The sequence below is a fragment of the Coenobita brevimanus genome, chromosome 32, assembly GCF_032717465.1.
Source record: "Coenobita brevimanus isolate Jiangsu-jjx chromosome 32, ASM3271746v2, whole genome shotgun sequence".
Taxonomy (NCBI): domain Eukaryota; kingdom Metazoa; phylum Arthropoda; class Malacostraca; order Decapoda; family Coenobitidae; genus Coenobita; species Coenobita brevimanus.
The window spans coordinates 3,128,305-3,149,709 of NC_136985.1; the positions used below are offsets into that span (position 1 = coordinate 3,128,305).

The window sequence follows — 21,405 nt, forward strand, 5'->3', positions numbered from 1 at the left end:
CATGTAAGCCTCATGCAGCTGCAACACTCGGGCCTCTGTTTTTTATCAAGACCTTCATTGCACCAGCTAACTTTCTTCCTTGTGTCACTGTACTTTCAACTTTTGCACATTTTCCTCTCTTTTCTATCACTGTACCCAGTCGCTCTCCATTCACTGTAACATCACACTGCGAGTCATCTTCTCTCTCAGTAACCATCACTTTACTCTTTTCTATATTTCCTCTCAAGGCATAACGCTCACAGACATCAGCAAAACTATGCACTAGCCTACCTAGTTCTTGTCCGGTACTTGCAAGTAGTACTGCATTTTCAGCATACAACAAATTTGAGATATTCCATCCAGCTCTTCCTTCCTTTACAGGTGGCTTTACATTGAGTGACATGCGAAATGGTTTCCTGTAAGCCAAGAAACCATTTACAACGCTGGGTGGTAACCATATAACCAATCCATATGTGCTCCCTATGTGTCAACAAGTGGGTTGGTGGAGGGTTAGTGTCCCTCCCCATAAAACCATTAACTCAAAGTCAAATGGCCACCCCTTACGGGATTATGGCGTCTGGCAATAGATAGATAGATAGACCATTCATTTCCAATGCCATCCCTTTCTCCATTACTTATGTTTTTACTTCTATCATCACCCCATCCATATATATATATATATATATATATATATATTGAACAACCATGGGGACATCACAGAACCTTGTCGCATGCCCACACCGATCATGAACCATTCACTTAGATACCCATTAACCCATACACATGCGTCACTACCATCGTAAAAGCTTGTGACAGCATTAGCAGCTTACCATCTACACTGTACATGTGCAAAACTTTCTACAATCCTTCTCTGTCCACTTTGTCGTATGCTTTTTCCTGATCCATGAATGCCATAAACACCTTATAGTCCTTCTCACAAGCCTTCTCTGCTATCTGTCTTACTGCAAATATTTGATCCACACATCCTCTGCCACTCCTAAAGCCACCCTGTTCATCACTCACTAGGACTTCTGATATGTCTCTTACTTTCTGTGTAATTACTCTTCCATATACCTTCCGTACCACACTCAGTAAATTGATGCCATGATAATTCTTGCACTCACTTCGCTCACCTTTATTTTTGTACAGGGGCACAATCACAGCCTTTTTCCACTCTGCAGGCACAGTTTCACTCATCCATGCCTTCTTACATATCTCCAACAAGCATTTCATTCCACTCTGTCCACTACACTTAAGCATCTCTGCATACACCTCATCAACCCCAGCTGCTTTACCATTTTCAGCCACTTCACAGCACTCTTCACCTGTGCGAGTGGCATGTCTCCTGGCACTGCATTCCTTCTCTGCACACCCCTAATACCAATCATGTTTACAGCTGCTTTGCTCTCTGTGTTCCTATTTATCAGGCTTTCAAAATATTCTTTCCATCTGGTCCTTAATTCATCCCCATGGGTTAATAATCTACCACCTACATCCTTCACACCATCGTATTTCTTTCCGCTTTCACTTCTACATTTCCGCACCCCTTTCCAAAGTAACTTCCTATTTTCAGCGTAGTTCGCATTCATTTTTCTTCCTAGATAATCATTTACCTTCTCTTTTTTCCTCTTCATTAGGCTCTTTACGTGCTTCTTCCTCTCAACATATTCAGTTCTTATTTCAACTGAACCCCTGTCCTGTAACCACTTTAGCCACTTCTTTTTTCCTCCACTGCTCTCTTAACCTCTTCATCCCACCATGCCGTATTTTTCTTCTTCGTTGTTACTCTTGCCACACCACACACCACTTTAGCATTCCTAATTAAGCAATCCCTATATGCATTTCACAGGCTGTCCAGATCCATTTCATTCCAATTCACTGATTCTAATTCTTCCTTTACTTTGGTCCTGTATTCATCTGCCATTTCTTTGATCTTCAGCTTCTCAACTTTCAGTGTTTCTCCCTGACTGCTCCTCTCCTGATCCACCTCACTCCTCTCAGCTTAATCTTGCATACCACAACCATATGATCTGACAGACCTCCACATCGTCCTCTCATGGCCCTCGTGTTAGCAACCATTCCCATCATCGGCCTTTCTTTGAGCACGTAATCAATCAGTCTTCTTTCAACACAATCCGCTTTCCCTCTATACCATTTATATTTATGTGCATCTTTGTGTTTGAAATACGAGTTAAAAATGCACAACCTCCTCTCCTGACACATATCCTTTAGTCGCTTCCCATTATCATTTTCTCCTGGTACTCCATAACAACCCATTATGTCATCCTCAGGACCAGTGCCTACTATTTCATTCATATCCCACTTTACGATCACTTTATAGCTCCTGGGCATTTCTCCCACTACGTCATCTAGCTCATCCCAAAACCTGTCTTTCTGTCTCTCACTCCTGTCCTCACATGGTGCATATGCTACAATCACTGCCACTTTCGCCTTCTTAGACATGAACTTGACGTACATACACTTCGAGCTGACACATTTGTAATCTCTCATTCCACTCTGCCACACCTCATTTATCAACAAAACAACTCCTTCCTTGCATCTTCCTCGCCCATTCATTCCCAATCTTGCACATTTCGCACCCTGCACTCCTCCACTTCACACCCTTTCATCTTCATTTCACACAATGCCATCATGCAAGTGTGAAGGGAATGAGCAAAATGTTGAGTTCCAGTATTTACTCAACATTAAATTTCTGCCCACATAGAGACTGAATGAGTCAAGATACCCCACACAGCATAATTTACAGTCTGAACAAACTATGTATTAAGAACCTAACTTGCACTAAATGTAACAGAAATTAAAAAATATAGGACCACTGAAATGGCGGGTTGCCATCACATGCCATCAATGATATTTTAATTTCCGTTTATTTTAAATATAAACAATTCACACTACGTTATATATACGTGTTCTGTTTGTATTATTTATATTACGATATGTGACATTACTACGATTCACAGTTTCACACAACAGTGTAGATATTTAACAAAGAAAAATATGCACTTCAAACAGCACGGGGAATGTGTTGGTCCTAATGGTGGTGACATCTACCAGATTACTAGGCTATTCAGAAGCACCTCATTCCCATGGCTGCTGCTTTGAGCCTTTTGTTCTAAGTAATGATTTATCTTTATTGAATACGGGAGCTTTGACGAATTTCGATGTTAGAACTCGTACTTTCTCTGGGCTGGATCTCTCCTTCTGTTTTCCTTCTTTTGATTTAGATTTTCATTGGTATGTTCTGCCACGTTGAGTACACCGCTTCCCGTCTGATCAGCGAAGTTAAGCAACGTTGGGTCTGGTTAGTACTTGGATGGGTGACCGCCTGGGAACACCAGATGCTGTTGGCATCCCTACGTGTCAAGTGGGGTTGGTGGAGGATTAGTGCCCCTCCCTGTAAAACAATTAACTCTAAGCCCTTGACCACCCCGTTTGGGATACATGGCGTCTGGCAATGGATGGATGGATGGATGTTCTTTCTAGTGCTGTATATATAGTAGTGATCACATTCCTATCTGTATTTGGAATTTTTCAGTATTAACGTAGTAAATTTCCTCATTTGTTGTGCTTGTTTGAAGATATGCTTGTTACTTGGTTTAGATATTTTGTTATAAGTGTTTAGTTAAATTTGTATATTTACCTGTAGTTCTTTGTGCTGCAAATATATCACTGTATATTTTCGTATGCATTATATACCAGAGTATGCACTGTTCATATATAAATTGCTGTACAAAAGTGGTGTATGTGCTTTTTGCATCTCAATTGTTTCTCAGGAATTATGGGTACTGATTCCCACTCTTTGGTTTGATTTAAGTGATGTCTGGGGCAGTCTTAGATCGGTGCTGATAAGTGACTTCAGATTCGGAGAGTACCCATTTCTCATTATTTCACCAGTCATCATTTGGGAGGCAACGTTGTGAGTACTGTACTTTATTCATGATGATTCTTATGCACTCTTATCATATTCATTATTCATTTCATATTGTGATCTGTTGCAACAGCCATTAGTTTATTATATGAATGTGTTCCCTATCCCCAGCTTGGTTATGGCACTGTCTTATCATACTGTGATCTGTTGCAACAGACATTAGTTTGCCATGTGAATGTGTTCCTTATCCCCAGCTGTGTTATGGCATTGTGTTGCTATAACTCATCCACTTCGTATATTAGTCATTATGTTTCATGTGATTATGACCTTGGTGTATTGAATTGTAATATAAACCTTTGTTCTCAGGTTGAAACCCACTGTCTTATTAAATAAATGGTTTTATGACCTACTGCTTTGATTGACTGGTGGTACATTTTGACAATGAGCCGAAACTTCAGTATGGAACTTTTGGAGGAAACTAACAGTGGTGGGGAGTGCAAACGAAGAAGAATCTTTCGCAAGCGCAAAGTGCAATCCACAGTTCACTACCTTGCGCAAGCACAAGTGCACAATCTGACAAATATTTATCTTGCGCAATGTCGCAGAGTGCAAGTGCAAACCATTTGGATATATTTGTGAGAATTACTGTAAAATATTGAGATATTTACATAAAATAGCATACTTTCATTTATTATTTTATATTATTAGTAATTTGCATAAGTGAGCAATCTAATATTTAGCTTGCGCAATGTCACTAAGTGCTAGTGCAAACCATTTGCATATATTTGTGGGAATTACTGTAAAATATTGAGATATCTAAACAAATGAGCATACATACTTTTATTTATTATTATTCTATCAATGTATCTATTGCTAGATGCCAAAATCACGTAAGGGGTGGCCACTGGCCACAAACAAGCATCAAATCGCCTCCATGTTGCCCTGTCCCCTGCCATTTCACTGCCCTGCTCCCAGCTCACACCCCCCTCTCTCATATACTTCTCCACACCATCCCTCCATCTCATCCTTGGCCTCCCCCTCCCTCTCCCCCTCTTCACCTCACTCACATACACTCTCCTCATTAGCCTCTCACTCTCCATCCTCTCCATACGACCAAACCACCTCAGTGTGTTTCTCCTAACGCTTCCTATCACATCCACATCCACACCACAACGCTCCTTTATATCCTCATTCGTCAGTCTGTCTCTCCACGTGACTTCACAGGCTCCTCTTAAATAACTCATTTCCACTGCTCCCACTCTTGACTTGTGTCCTTCCAACAATGTCCAAGCTTCACTTCCGTATGTTAGAGTTGGTATCACAATACTGTCATGCAGTAACTTTTTCACTTCCATGCTCACTTCCCTGTTTCTAATCACTGCTTTCAAAGAACCAGCAACCTTTCTTACCTGCTGTACCCTTTCAAGCACTTCACCCTCCAAACCTCCATCCTTACTCATCACACTACCCAAGTACTTAAACGTACTCACATTTTCCAATTCCTCACCATCCAACCTTGCTGTACATTCACTAACTTCACCTCTCTCAAAGACCATCACTTTACTCTTCCCTACATTCACCTTTAGGTTCCGTTTCTTACACAGTCTCTCAAACTCATCCATCAAGCCTTGCAGCTCCCCTTCGTCTTCACTCAACAACACAGTATCATCTGCAAACAACAGTACAGGGAGTTTTCAAACACTATCCTCTCTCACCAGGGCCACTCCAACATCCACTACCCTACCTTGTACCTCTTTTATTACCCCATCCATGTACAGATTGAACAACCATGGAGACATGACACATCCCTGTTTCAAACCAACTTTCAAAGAGAAAAATTCACTTAGTTCACCATCCACACGCACTGCAGCCTTCGCACCATCGTACATACTCTTCACAGCATTCAACAACTTCCCATCTACTCATATATTCTTAACACTTTCCACAATCCTTGTCTATCCACCCTGTCATATGCTTTTTCCAAATCCATGAAAGCCGCATACAACTTCTTTCCCTTCTCTAGAAACTTTTCCAATAAAGATCTAAGAATGAATATCTGATCTACACAACCTCTTCCCTTCCTAAAGCCTCCCTGTTCTTCTCCAACTAATTTCTCTGTTCTTTCTCTAACTCTGTCTATAAGTATCCTACCATACGCTTTTCCTATTATACTAAAAAGACAAATTCCCCTATGATTACCACACACTTCTTTTTCCCCATTTCCTTTGTACAAGGGAATAATTATACCTGACTTCCAATCCTCCGGGACTCTACCTTCCTCCCAGGCCAATCTGCACATCTTCCACATCCATTCTACTACTATCTCTCCCCCATGCTTCAGCATTTCACCACACACTCCATCAATTCCTGGGGCTTTCCCCGATTTAACTTTCTTCATTGCTTCCACAACTTCTATCCTACTGATTTCTTCCTGTCTTCTCACCTCCCTCCGTCTCCCAGCCATTCCCCAGCCACTTATACTCGCATTACTTCCATCCTCTACGTTCAACAATTCCTTAAAGTGTTCTCTCCATCTGCTCACTTTTTCTCCCTTCTCCCCTAGTAATCTACCATTTTTATCTTTCACTCCCCTGCTAACTTCAATTCCACCCTGTCTTACTCTTTTCACCTCTCTCCAGAACATTTTCTTACAGTCCCTCCACTTTACACTCAAATTCTTTACAAATTCCTCATCCACTCTCTTCTTACTCTCTCTTACTAATCTTTTCACCTCTCTCTTTCTTTCTACATAAAGCTCTCTCTTCCGCCTCTCAACTTCTTCCACGCCCCTATCTCTCATCCATTCATTGTATGCTTTCTTCTTTTGTGCCACAGCCTGTTTCACCTCTTCAGTTCACCACGCTGTTCCTTGCACCCCCCTCCGTCTTCTCTTCCTTCCACACACCACATCACATGCTGCACATATTTCTTCTGTAAATATCTTACACACACCTTCCACGTCTCCTATCTGCTCCAATTCATATTTGCCCAATCGTTCCTCCACTTCTCTCTTATACTCTGCCTTTTTCTCATCCTCTTGTAACCTTTCCACTCTCCTTACAACTACTCCTTCCTCTCGTCTTTCCCTTCTTCTATTGTAATGGATCATTTTATGCAGTGCAGCTTGTAGAAAACTGTGAAAACTTTCGGGAAGTGAACGATAATCTGGGACATGAGACTGACCCTCTCATATATCATGTCAGTTCACCACCTGCTGTCATGACGAGTGGATGTATGATTTTTTTGCTCGTGGCCATGCCTAAAAATACACAGTTACACCCACTATCTCGACCCAGACAGAAAATACAATTTTTTTCCTCCCCTGCAAAACACATAAAACCACCCTGTTTACGAGACAGCAATATATATTTAAAAAATAACAAGTAAAATGATAAAGATGAACGTAAAATGATAGAGAAAGATGATTATGTTAATACGGAAAAAATGCGTTTTTTCCCCCGTCTGTAAATTTATTTATTTCTGCTTTGTATCTGTATTTGTAATAATTAGACTTCTGGAACTGCATTACAATTCTATTTTTAGCCGTGCTCGTGGTGTGGGAGCTCGAAGTTGCGACTCAACTTCCACATTGCTAATCGGATCTGACCCTCCACATTATTCTCCTGTGGCAGAGTCTAACCTTGGAGGACGTGCAGTTTTCTCATTTAGGACCGAAAATTCAACTCTTTTGCTCCCTTTTCCAAGCATGGGCACAACGATAACGTAAAAAATAATCAAAACTATAAATTTATTTTATATCAAAAAGGTGAAAAAGTATTCATAACAATTTTATTTCCAGCCATTCCTAACAGATTATGTACTGAAGTCATTCGATATCATCATATCTCATATATGCACATCATTTCAGCACCATTCTTATTGTTTTGGGAGATAAAAAAAAAAAATAACAACACCTGCCCAGTTGTGTTGCAGCAGTGCCCCTGAGCGGCGGATATCGGTTGCCGATATTTCTGCAACTTCCGCACTCCATTGCAAGCAATAAAATGCGTGTAGGAAGCTGGGATTTTGCATTGTTAGGTGCATCTGAACTTTCTCTTCAATATGGCAAGAAAAAAAAAATCAATTTTCGAAACTTCAAAAAATGGCCTTGGCATTGGAAAATTCCAGGCCTTCTGCCATGGACGGTTAATAAATAATGTATTTTTAATTTATCATTATTTAATAATAATAATTTAAAAAATATTAAAATACATTATCTCTGTTGAAGCATTTTAAGAAATGCTACTACCCTCCATCCCTCCCGCCTCCCCCCAGCGAACCCTTGCAACCCGCCCGAGCCTCCCCCATCCCTTGTCCGGACATACGGGGTGCTCCCAAGACCACATGTCCCTTGGATTGCACACTGCGCAATCCACAGGACCGGTGCGCAAGGCAGGTATGCAAGCGCAAATTTAGTTGTGCAAGTGCAACTAAATTTGCGCTTGCGCACAAGAAAAGGCAGGTGCGCAAGCGCAATATTGCGCATGGTCTCATGCGGTGTGCAATGCGCAAACGATATTCACCAGAGCACAACAGTGCGCAGTTGCACTTTGCGTAAATGTTTGCACACCTGCCCAGCACTGGAAACTAAGAAGCACCGAGCCGCAGCTAAAGTGAAGTTTACCAAGAAGGTGAAACTGTTTGAGGATTGAGTGTCAAAGGAAGACCCGCCAGAAGTTTTGGAAGTCATATATTCTGAGGTATGCCAAGCTTTTCAAGCAGTTGAAACATTACATGATAAATATGTCTTTGCTGGACACTGAGGATGCAGATTACCAAAGTGAAATTGTTAGATGTGATCAGTACATATTTGACTTGGAACTAACAAAAGGGGATATTCACTCAAAACTGATTAAAAGGAATAACGTAATTAGTAAAGATGAAAAGGAATGTAAACGGGTGATAGTAAAATCATTAGAGCCTCCTAAATTTGATGGAAATATCAGAGATTATCCTACATTTTGTAAAGACTTTGAAAGACTTGTGTCTTATAATTATGGGAGAGATCCATATGCACTGAAATCATGCTTGGTGGGGGAACCTTTGAAAGATGTGGAAGACAGCTACACCAAGGTGTTAGAGAGATAAGATGAAAAATTTGCACATCCTGGTAGGCTTGTAGATGCTGTTGTAAGTGAAATTAAAGCGCTGAAACCTGTTCCAAAGGGAGATCATAAGAAATTCACTGAGATGGTAAAGGTGATAGAAAGGGCTTGGCTAGACCTACAGAAAATGGGGCTTGCAACTAAAATGAACACTATTACAATGATGACTCAGGTCAAAAAATTGTTACCTGCCAATCTGAAGCGAGAATAGATATTGGTGGTCCAGGAAGTGAAAGATAGTAGCAAAATGTTTGAAGAACTGTTGAAATTTTTGTTTAGAGAAAAGATCATTGAATACATGGAAACAGATCTGAGAGGACCATTCCCCTGTAAAGCTATGATGCATGGTTGTGTGAGTGATGAAACTAGTGATTCTAATTCTACAGAAATAGTGTAATAAGAAAATACAGGAAAATCAAGAAAAGCACCAAAAACAAATGTCTGATTGTATGATTAATGTGACCCAAAACATGACCCAACTGATGTCCAACTTGGTAGATTACTCTGCTAAAGCACAGGAACTTGGGACAAAGACTAAACTAGAATTGTCCCAACAAAAGGCCTTGTGACGTCAGGAATGAAGGTAAATGCCCTCGTGGAAGACCACACCACCACAACTTGCACAACCTGTTTACTAACGACACAGTGCCAGTAAAATGCAGTATAGTATCACCAAGGGCAACCCAATACCCCCAGAAGGAACCACCACAGCAGGAATACAAGACTACCTTCCGGGCAAGCTGACCACCAGCAATGACGGGGTGGAGCTATTACACTAGCTCCAGTCAGCAACCCTGAGATGGCCGGTAGCCGCTCAACTCTCCTACAGGAGACGGCCTGCAGCTGCTCTGGAGGTAACTAGGAGACAGCCAGTAGCCGCTCCCGCCTTCATCAGGAGACGACCAAAAGCCACTCTGAAGGTGCCCTAAATGAGATGGCTGGTAGCTGCTTGACCCTCATACAGGAGACGGCTTGCAGTGCTCCGGAGGTAATGAGGAGACAGCCGGTAGCCGCTCTGAAGGTGCCCGTCAAGAGACGGCCTGTAGCTGCTTGACCTTCCTACAGGAGACGGCCTGCAGCCGCTCCGGAGGTAATGAGGAGACAGCCGGTACCCACTCCTGCCTTCATCAGGAGATAGCCTGTAGCCGTTCGACCCTACTACAGGAGACGGCCTGCAGCCGCTCCGGAGGTAACGAGGAGACAGCCGGTAGCCACTCCAAAGGTGCCCTTAAGTCGACCTATAGGCACTCCCTTCCCCAGGCCATGGCCAGTAGCCAGGCCTTACGGCAGGAGACGGCCGGTAGCTGCTCCTCCGTCAGGTGCTGTCTCCTGTCCACAAAACCACAACACGGAAGGAGACCCCAGCCTGGAGGAGTATTGGAGAGGCCCTGTAACCACCACTGGGCTCTTCTCACTGCAGCCGGTTCCTGAGAGGACCCACCTGACGGACCCCAATGGAGGCCAACGCCGCAGCCCACTCCTGACGGCATCTCCAACCACTGGAGACTGCAGCCACCGGGACCTCCAGACTGTCCCCAGGACCCCTGGTTGGGACATCCCTTCGCCCCGATGCCAGAGATCTTCGTCCTCCATCAGGCGCCTAAGCGAGAGCTTCAGGCAGCTTTTCGGCCCCAGCCCTGAGGGCCAGACTCCCGCCCCAATCCCTGAAAGTGCGGGACCCTTCGCCACCAGCAGTCTCGAACGAGAGAGGACGCCCCTACGTGTGATCCCGTGGCCCCTGAATATGGAGGCCCCTGGTGGAACTCAGCCCCGTCAGTAGTGAGGCTGAGTCGTCTCTGCCACCCTTGTACCTGACCGCCAGTACGCCTAGTCCCGACAGTGAGTGACAGTGAAAGCACAGTGTCCGTGACCTAGCGAAGTAAGGGTAGAGCAGTGAGTGTCAGAATATGGAAAGTCAGTGTGCGAAACAGTAATAATATAAGAGAAAAGTGGAATAAGTAAGATAACAGTGAAACAGTGAACACGGCAAGGCAGTGAAATAAAGGTCTATCTCTGTGAACATGTGACCAGGTAGTGACACCGCCTCACATTAAGATCATACGGAGCCCCCAGTGCAAGAGTAATAATTAACGACCCAATCGACAAACCAGTTAGCCTGTCAGCAGTGAAAATAGTGCCATAAACTCCACCATTATACAGAACCTTGACTTTCCCAAAATAACAGTGTTTAGCTTTTCTGCCCTAAGTGCTATTCACCTTACCCGATCGTGTCCCAAATAGTATCCTGTGCGATACTAACACCCAGTATCTAAGCCCTAGAATTATAATTGTCCATCATAACTGTATTTGTGACATCTGCCTGTTCCACTGTAGAATTTAGCAATACACATGTAAGGTTGTTGCCTTGAGTTTTTGTGTCCTGCCTCTTCCTTAGTTTTCTAAGCTCCGGTCTAGAAAGAGAACCCAGCTGCACTCTAGGCGTGAGAGGGATGGGAAGCCGACCCTAAAACACCTAGCATTACAGCCAGATAATCCTAAGCGAGCAACCAACAACTTACTCTCACGTGATGGGGTTTTACTTATGATCAGCAGCGTTAACAGTAAGGATCAGACTATATCAACATTGTGGGATCCTGGGTCAAATATAACTTTAATAACACACAGAATGGCACGAAAGCTTGGACTAAAGGGCAGAGATGTGAAACCATCAGTGACTAGCCCAGAAGCTTTGAAACACCCATATCTGGACATTCCTGAGTGCATGCGATGCACCCACATCTGGCCCGGACCTACTTCCCAAAGAGGGACAGAAAGTCACAGCGACAGCTGTCAACCCTTTCTCACCGTTTCCCTGGGCAGTCACTTGAGTCACGATGGAGGGTGGATGTAACGAGCACTGACGGGAGTATTCTACCTCCAACTATACTGTTGCAATACATGCCATGTTCTATGTTATATTTTTATGGCTAGGAGAGTCTGAGTGTATAAAAAGTAAATAAATAACTAAGAAATTATATTAAAAAAAAAAAAAAATCAGGTTCTCAAACTCATGTAGTTTTCCCAAGAAAAATGAACTAGTGTTATTTTCCTCAGGTAAAGGACACGAGTTTGTAAAAAAAAATATCAATCATAAAATGATAAAAAACACTCGATGCACTTCCATAGCCAACCACCTCTCTTTGTCATCATTCAGTTGTTTACCACTGAGCTACCACGGCCCTTGGAAATGAAAGACATTTAAACCATAGTTTCCCATATGCCTTTCAGTGGGGAAAAAAAAAAAAAAAAAAAGTATAATGAGACTTCAATCATTTCATGATTTACAGCTAGCTATTATCCCATGTACAGTTGTGTCTATATGACTTGACCACAACCCTGTAATCCATATCCATGCTTATTACATTCAGTACTGTACAGTTTCAAATGAATCTCAGGAAGGCAGGATAATTTACCTGAACCTTGACTCCACTTTCTTGAAACCACCCTTATGTAAGCCACCACAGTATAATCTATCTATCTATTGCCAGACGCCTCAATCCCGTTTGGGGTGGCCACAAACAAATCGCCTCCACGTCGTCCTGTCCCCCGCCATTTCACTGCCCTGCTCCCAACTCACACACCCCTCTCTCAAATACCTCTCCACCCCATCCCTCCATCTCATCCTCGGCCTCCCCCTCCCTCTTCCCCCCTCCACCTCACTCACATACACTCTCTTCGTCAGACTTTCACCCTCCATCCTCTCCACATGGCCAAACCACCTCAGTGTGTTCCTCATAATGCTTCCTATCACATCCACATCAACACAACAACGCTCCTTTATATCCTCATTTGTCAGCCTGTCTCTCCATGTGACTCCACAGGCTCCTCTTAAATAACTCATTTCCACTGCTCTCACTCTTGACTTGCGTCCTTCCAACAACGTCCAAGCTTCACTTCCATACGTTAGAGTTGGTATCACAATACTGTCATGTAGTAACTTTTTCACTTCCATGCTCACTTCCCTGTTTCTTATCACTGCTTTCAAAGAACCAGCAATCTTTCTTCCCTGCTGTACCCTTTCAAGCACTTCACCCTCCAAACCTCCATCCTTACTCATCACACTACCCAAGTACTTAAATGTACTCACATTTTCCAATTCCTCACCATCCAACCTCGCTGTACATCCACTGACTTCACCTCTCTCAAAGACCATCACTTTACTCTTCCCTACATTCACCTTTAGATTCCGTTTCTTACACACACTCCCAAACTCATCCACCAAGCCTTGCAGCTCCCCTTCGTCTTCAGTCAACAACACAGTATCATCTGCAAACAACAGTACAGGGAGTTTCCAAACACTATCCTCTCTCACCAGGGCCACTCCAACATCCACTACCCTACCTTGTACCTCTTTTATTACCCCATCCATGAACAGATTGAACAACCATGGAGACATGACACATGCCTGTTTCAACCCAACTTTCAAAGAGAAAAATTCACTTAGTTCACCATCCACACGCACTGCAGCTTTAGCACCATCGTACATACTCTTCACAGCATTCAACAACTTTCCATCTACTCCATATATTCTTAATACTTTCCGCAATCCTTGTCTATCCACCCTGTCATATGCTTTCTCCAAATCCATGAAGGCCGCATACAACTTCTTTCCCTTCTCTAGAAACTATTCCACTAAAGATCTAAAAATGAATATCTGAACTATACAACCTTTTCCCTTCCTAAAGTCTCCCTGTTCTTCTCCAACTAATTCCTCTGTTCTTTCTCTAACTCTGTTAATAAGTATCCTACCATACACTTTTCCTATTATACTAAGAAGACAAATTCCCCTATGATTACCACACTCTTCTTTTTCCCTTTTTCCTTTGTACAAAGGAATAATTATACCTGACTTCCAATCCTCCGGGACTCTACCAATGCCAATCTGCACATCTTCCACATCCATTCTACTACTATCTCTCCCCCATGCTTCAGCATTTCACCACACACTCCATCAATTCCTGGGGCTTTCCCCGATTTAACTTTCTTCATTGCTTCCACAACTTCTATCCTACTGATTTCTTCCTGTCTTCTCACCTCCCTCCTTCTCCCAGCCACTCCCCAGCCACTTATACTCGCATTACTTCCATCCTGTATGTTCAACAATTCCTTAAAGTGTTCTCTCCATCTGCTCGCTTTTTCTCCCTTCTCCACTAGTAATCTACCATTTTTATCTTTCACTCCCCTGCTAACCTCACATCCACTCTGTCTTACTCTCTTCACCTTTTTCCAGAACATTTTCTTACAGTCCCTCCACTTTACACTCAAATTCCTTCCAAATTCCTCATCCACTCTCTTCTTTCTCTTACTAATCTTTTCATCTCTGTCTTTCTTTCTACATATAACTCTCTCTTCCGCCTCTCAACTTCTTCCACGCCCCTATCTCTCATCCATTCATTGTATGCTTTCTTCTTTTGTGCCACAGCCTGTCTCACTTCTTCAGTCCACCACGCTGTTCCTTGCACCCCCCTCCGTCTTCTCTTCCTCCCACACACCACATGACATGCTGCACATATTTCTTCAGTAAATATCCTGCACACACCTTCCACGTCCCCCATCTGCTCCAATTCATATTTGCCCAATCGTTCCTCCGCTTCTCTCTTATACTCTGCCTTTTTCTCATCCTCATGTAACCTTTCCACTCTCCTTGCAACTACTCCTTCCTCTCGTCTTTCCCTTCTTCTTTTCCTCCATCTTACTTGTATCCTAATTCTGGCCACCACCAAGTAGTGGTCAGAAAGTCCACTCCCCCAACCTCTATAAGCTCTTGCATCCATTACACATCTTCACATCCTTTCATCCACACACACACAATCAATCATTGCCTTCCTTTCATTCAGTTCACCACCCACCCTTCTCATCACTCGCCATGTATACCTGTGGATCATTTTATGCCTGAAGAGGGTATGGGCTATCACCAACCCCCTCCTAGCACAAATGTCCATCAACGCACTGCCATTCTCATCTATCGCAGCAGGCACATCCCACTCACCAACTATTCCATCCACCTTCACATTCCCTACTTTACCATTCATATCACCGATCAGAAACACTCTCTCATTCCTTCCAAACTTTTCCATGCACACTTCCACATTTGTCCAGAACTCTTCTCTCACTTTGCTAGCACGATCTTGCGTTGGCGCATACACACACACACAATCGCCCACATTTGTATTCCAACTTTCAACTTTACTCACACAATCCTTGACCCAACTGATCCATACTGTCTTATGCTCTTCTTCCATCTTTTACCCACAACTATACATACTCCTTCCTTTGCCCTCTCATTCTCACCTACTCTTGCGCATATACCCCATCCATACTCCCATTCTCTCACACTTTCTCCTCTCGATTTTGTTTCAGTCATTCCACACACATCCACTTTTGCACCCTCAAGCACCTGGACAATCTCTCTCTCTTTCACCTCATCATTCGCTCCTCTTACATTCCACGTAGCCATTACCAAGTCCTTTGTCCGGTCCTGGATCGTCATCGTTTGGTCAGTCCTTGTCCGAGGCTTCTTGTTAGTTTTTTTAGTTAGTTGTTTTCCAGGGAGGGGCACTAACCCTCCGCCAACCCTTTTAGTCGCCTTTTACGACAAGCAGGGATACTGGGGGAGTATTCTTGAAAAACCCGCCTACCCCCAGGGGGTAGGCATTTTAGCCAGCTGTTATCCCATCCATATGTATATGTACCTATATGACTTGAACATAACTCTTTCATACATGTCCATGTAATCCGTACTATACAATGTCAAAGGAATGCGAGGAATGCAGGAAATCTCAAACCTATTAAAGTGACAACCCCAATACATCAACCACAATATTTGAACATTAGGCTTCCTTGACATCATCCGACAACAGATTGTTAGTCATCTTCTGCAATCACATCTCATGAGTATGGAAATAGATTTATTAGACAAAGGAAATTGGTGCAATTCACTCTGCACACTTGATTTTCGGCAGCACCGACTTCGTCCATTTATCCCTTACCCTCACCTGCCCTGTGGTGACCTGAGCGAGCCCCGTCTTTGTCTCCTATCTCCCACCTGTGTTCTCTCTCTCTCCGTCTGTCTGTCTCTCTCTCTGGTTTTTATCATCATCAGTGGTGTTAACATACTTCATTGCCTTATTATTTCACGGTACACATCAGCCTCTTTATCAGTACACCCGATTTTCCCCCTATGCTTTGTTTGTATATCCATATCCACATATTTTTTACTTATTATATATATATATATAATGCAGTATAGTGCCATAGGGGGTGGCCCAACACTCCCACAAGGAGCCCATAGAGGAGCAACGACAGCGCGCCGGGACTCGGGGAAACATCAGCATAAGTCCACCTGGGCCGTGCGCCCCTATGACCCGGAGCTTGCCCGCCACCACTATAACAGGAATACCAGACTACCTTCCAGGCAAGCCTTCCCCAACCAACATCAGGGCGGAGCTGTTCTTCCAGCTCCTGCCAGCACCCCTGAGACGGCCTGTACCTGCTCAATCCTCCTGAAGGAGATGGCCTGTAGCCGCTCTGAGGGAAATAAGGAGACGGCCTGTAGCTGCTCCCACCTTCGTCAGGAGAAGGCCTGTAGCCACTCTGAAGGTGCCCTTCTCGAGATGGCCTGTAGCCGCTTTGAAGGTGCCCTTCTTGAGACGGCCCGTAGCTGCTCTGAGGGAAATCACGAGACGGCCTCTAGGCGCTCTGAAGGTGCCCTTCCCGAAACGGCCTATAGCTGCTCAACCCTCCTGAAGGAGACTGCCTGCAGCCTCGCTGAGGGAAATCATGAGATAGTCTGTATCCCCTCTCAAGGCACCTTTGGGTCTGCTGGTAGCTGCTCCCTTCCCCAGGCCACGGCCAGTAGCCGGGCCTTGGCGACGGCCTGTAGCCATGCCCCTAGAAGGCCACGTCCGGTAGCTGGGCCCTACGGCGGGAGATGGCCTGTAGCCACTCCTCCGTCAGGAGCTGACCCCTGTTCTCCCACCCACGACTCAGAGGGATTCCCCAGCCTGGAGGAATACTGGAGATGCCCCGTGACTTCCCCCGGCCTCTTCTCCCTGCAACTGGCTCTGGAGAAGACCCACCTGACGGCCCCCGACTTAGGCCACTACCGCAGCCTCTTCCTGATGGCACTGCCGAGCACTGGGGACCGCAGTCCTCGGGAACCCCAGACTGCCCCCAGAACCCATGGGCGGTATCTCCCCACACCCTGACGCCGGAGATCTTCGTCCTCCATCAGGCGCCTGAGCAAGAAGTTCAGGCAGTTGTTCGGCCCCAGCTCTGAGGGTCGTACTCCCGCCCCCAGCCCTGAGAGTGCGGGGCCCTTCGCCACTCGCAGCCCCAGACAAGAGAGGACGCCCCCGCGTGTGATCCCGTGGCCTCTGGATGCAGAGGCCCCCAGCGGAACCCAGCCCCATCAGTAGTAAGGCTGTGACACATCCGCCGCCCTTGTACCGGACTGCCACGACGGCCAGATCAGAAAGGAGTAGCAGTGATAGCACAGTGTCCCTGACTCAGTGACATGAAGGCAGAGCTGTGAACTAACCTAATAATGGAAGTCAGTCAGAAAGCACTAGTGGTAATATCAAAGTGGTGGAGTGAGTAAAAGCGACAGTGCAACCGTGAACGTGGCCACGCAGTCTATTATAGTGAATACGCTACCATCAGATAACACCTCCTACTTCTAAAACTACTCCACGAATATATAAAACTTAGACTTCCTATAACTACTAATACAGAAACCTCTGTCCCAAGTGCTATTCATGTTGACCTGAGTAGTATCCTGCGTGATACTGATAACCTATACCTAGATGTAAGAGGTGTAACTGTCCAGTGTATCTGTATCCATGACATCTACCCGTTCCACTGTACAACTTAGTAATACACGTGTAAGGTTATTGCCTTGTTTTTGTGTCCTGGCTCTCTCCTATTTGTCTAAGCTCTGGTCTAGAGAGAGAGCCCAGCTACACATGAGGCATGTAAGGGTCGGGAAGCCGACCCCTAAAACTCTTAGCATTACGCTGGTGGACAGTGGTGGTTCTTGACCCAGGCATACGAGAGAGGTAATCAGGAAATACTAGAAAAAATGGCAACCCAACTGCATGTGCAATTACCTAAGTTCAACCCCGAACAGTATGATGTTCACACATACCTGGCAATTATTAAACCTTTGCTAGATATCGGTTTCGAGGATGACAAGCAGAAAATTGCAGTCACACTCCCACCACTGGGTAAACCGGCAGCTAATATGGCACCCAAGATCATCCCGGGGCTCACCTGACAGAATTTCACGAAACTCGTGATCTAGGCCATCATCCCATCACTAGGTAAAATGGTGGCGCTATCCCAGCTGGATAGTTTAAGTTCCGATGGCAACGTAGACGATAATTTAATCCAGGCAAGACGCCTGGTCACTGCTGCCTACCCGGAGGCAGATGATGAAACCCGGGAGCAACACACCTTTAATACTCTTCTGATAGTGCTCCCCAGCATAGTCAAAGAGCACTTTCTGATCCATGACCCGACTGGAGACATGGATAAGGACGTTCAACTGATATGTTGCCTCCTGACCTGCACCCCAACAAATCGACGTGGTAAGAAAGTTTCCCACAAAGATTCCAACTCCCCCAGTCAAGCCACGTCCGCCTATGCCCCGTACCAGCCCCACCCCAGCACCCAGCCAGCTGAGGGCACACCCCACTCACTGGCACCCCAGGCACAGGGAGAACTTCAACCTCATCCTAGTGAATCCCTGGGAATTTCTCCACGTGCAGCTTCAGGTGCCCACTGCATGACATCAGAGATCAATTAAAAGCTGAACGATGAAAAACCACCACCCCAGGCCAATGCAATGTTTTCTCTCTAGAGGATGAAGTAACAGAGGACGAACCCACACCTGTGGAGGAGACAGTTGGATTTTTAGGATCACTACGCACCTTCCCACTGAGGCGGGGGCCATTTCCCCCAAATATCACCCCCAGTTTACCACAAGATGAAGCTGAACGGGGTGAAAGCCAGACTTCTGGTCAATACAGGAGTGGCCAGATCCTGCCTGTATAGCTACTATTTCTCCCGTCACAAATTGACCTTTGGCCCATTATTCCCAATGGCTACTCACCTTGTGGATGCAGGGGATGGCCCCCTGCCAATCTGTGGGGAAACACGGGTCCTGCACGTCGACACCCATTAACCGGTGTCAACCCGGCATCAGTTCATAATATTCGATTCTTCCTGATGCAATTACGACGGATACCTGGGGTTGGACCTGTTGAAGAAGTTACAAGCCACCATTGATTACCACAACAGACAGCTCTAGTTCCGAAAATCACCCCCTCCCCCTCGGGCCATCTGCACCTGCGTGCCACTGCCCCAGCAGGAAGACTCTGCCCCCTCCTCCTCTCCTTCCTCCTCTCCCCCACTGCGCCCCCCTTCTTTCCCCGCCACTATTTCCTCCAACGTCACCATTCCCCACCACCATGAAGCTGGGAGCCCCTCAACTGGCCCTCAGGCACCTCTGTCCTGTTCTCCCCCCTCCTGCCGCCCAGAACCCTCTCAGCCTGCCTTCCGCACCCAACTTTCCTTCCCCCACATCACACGGCAGTCTGGATGCCAACCTCGCCCCCTCACCCCTCACCCTCCCTGAAGAGCTCATAATCGGAGAGATGGAGGAAGCCGAGCCCTGCGTCCCCTCCCCCTCCCACTCCCCCACCCCCTGCCCCCCATCCCCGACCATCTCTCCACTCACCAACCAGACACCCTCCACCACGTCCTCCTGGATTTCCAGGATCTGTTCACGGAGGGACCAGCCGACATCGGACACACCACCTACCTGGCTCACTAGATTCATATGACAGGCCCACCGACCCGACAGCCATTCCGGCGGAGGAACCCCAAACAGCGGGAGGAGGAAGACTGCCAGGTACAGATGATTGAAGCCGGAGTTGTCTCCCCCTCTACCAGCCCCTGGTCCTCCCCAAGAGGATGGAATTTCACCATATGAACGAGTGTTTGGGGAAACACCCCTCCTCCTGCCCCTTTGGCAGTATTTGCAACCCCCCACTTCAACTTCCATGACAAACCCACTAAATCGTCTCAAACGTCGCCTGACACACCTCCAAAATAACCTGGACCTCCGCCCCTACCCCTACAAGCTGGGCGAGATGGTTATGATAGCCCAGCTCCCCACCCCCCACAAACTCGCACCACGCTTCATGGGACCCCACACCATCATCCGCGTCCCTAACCCATATCAGGTAACCATCGAGTACCACAGCACTCCCTGCACCCTCCGAAACCGGCACGTGTGCCCTTTTCGTACCCCTGCTCCCCCTGCCCCGTCCCCGCGCCCCATCCCACCCACTACCCCTGCGCCGCCCCCCCTACCACCTACGACTTCTACATCTCCCCCTCCCCATCTCTCTCTCCCTCCCCCTCCCCCACCACCTCCACCTCACCTTGCATCACGCCTCACCGCACCTCACCTGACAAACCACCGACACCACCAACTCCTTGCCGCTCCCCCACCTCCTCACTACCCACCACCTCCTCTCCCACGCCCAGCACCGCGTGTCCCGCCCAGACCCCCGCACCCCCTATGCCCACCACACCTCCACCCCAGCTGCTGCCCACCACCGCCCCCGCAACTCCCAGCCCACCACCAGCACATGCCCCCAACTCCACCTGCTCTGCCCATGCCCCCACAACGCCACCAACCACCCACCCTATACCCTGCTTCCCGTGCTGTGCCGCCCGCATCCCTACCACCCCACAGCCGCCCTCGCCTGCCCCACGCAGCTCAGACACACGCAGACACTCACACCCACATCACCACCCACACCCATCCTCAAAACAACCATCACACGCTCCAGTCGCCTCTCCCGCCCACTCACCCGATGCACCCACTCTCCCACCCCACCCACCTCGCTGTAGAATCACCCCTACCCCTGCCCTAAATCATTTCACACTCATGATACACCAGGCACAAATTCTGGCCACCTACACTCCCCAGAGACACCACACTGCATTACCCCGGCATAAAACCCCACACTCACTGTCCATCTCCAGCATTCGACACATCCCTGCACCAAGGACAACATCCAGCGCCATGAAGATTCGGCGAGCTGTATTTGCGCCGCTGAGTCCGAGGACCTCACCACCTCCAACAACTCCTCTGCTCCTCTACCAATTCATCCACCCTCTTCCTCACCTGCGACAAACAACATGATGAGAACTCTGCCACCGCAGCCTGGTACTCCCTTTTCAAACACCTACAGCCAATCTACACCTACGACACCAAAGTTTACGACATGACTTTTTCCCAGCAGACAGTGGAAAAATGCAATATAGTGTCACAGGGGGCGACCCGACACCCCCACACGTTATTGACTTACCCGATATCTGATTTTCTCTGGGGTTTCTCTAAAATGCAGGTATATTCCC

At 46.4% G+C, this 21,405-nt stretch overlaps 1 pseudogene; it reads left to right on the plus strand.

The window, feature by feature from the left end:
* The first annotated feature begins 3,230 nt into the window (after window positions 1-3,230).
* Window positions 3,231-3,350, plus strand: LOC145395691 (5S ribosomal RNA; annotated as a pseudogene).
* Window positions 3,351-21,405: the final 18,055 nt, after the last annotated feature.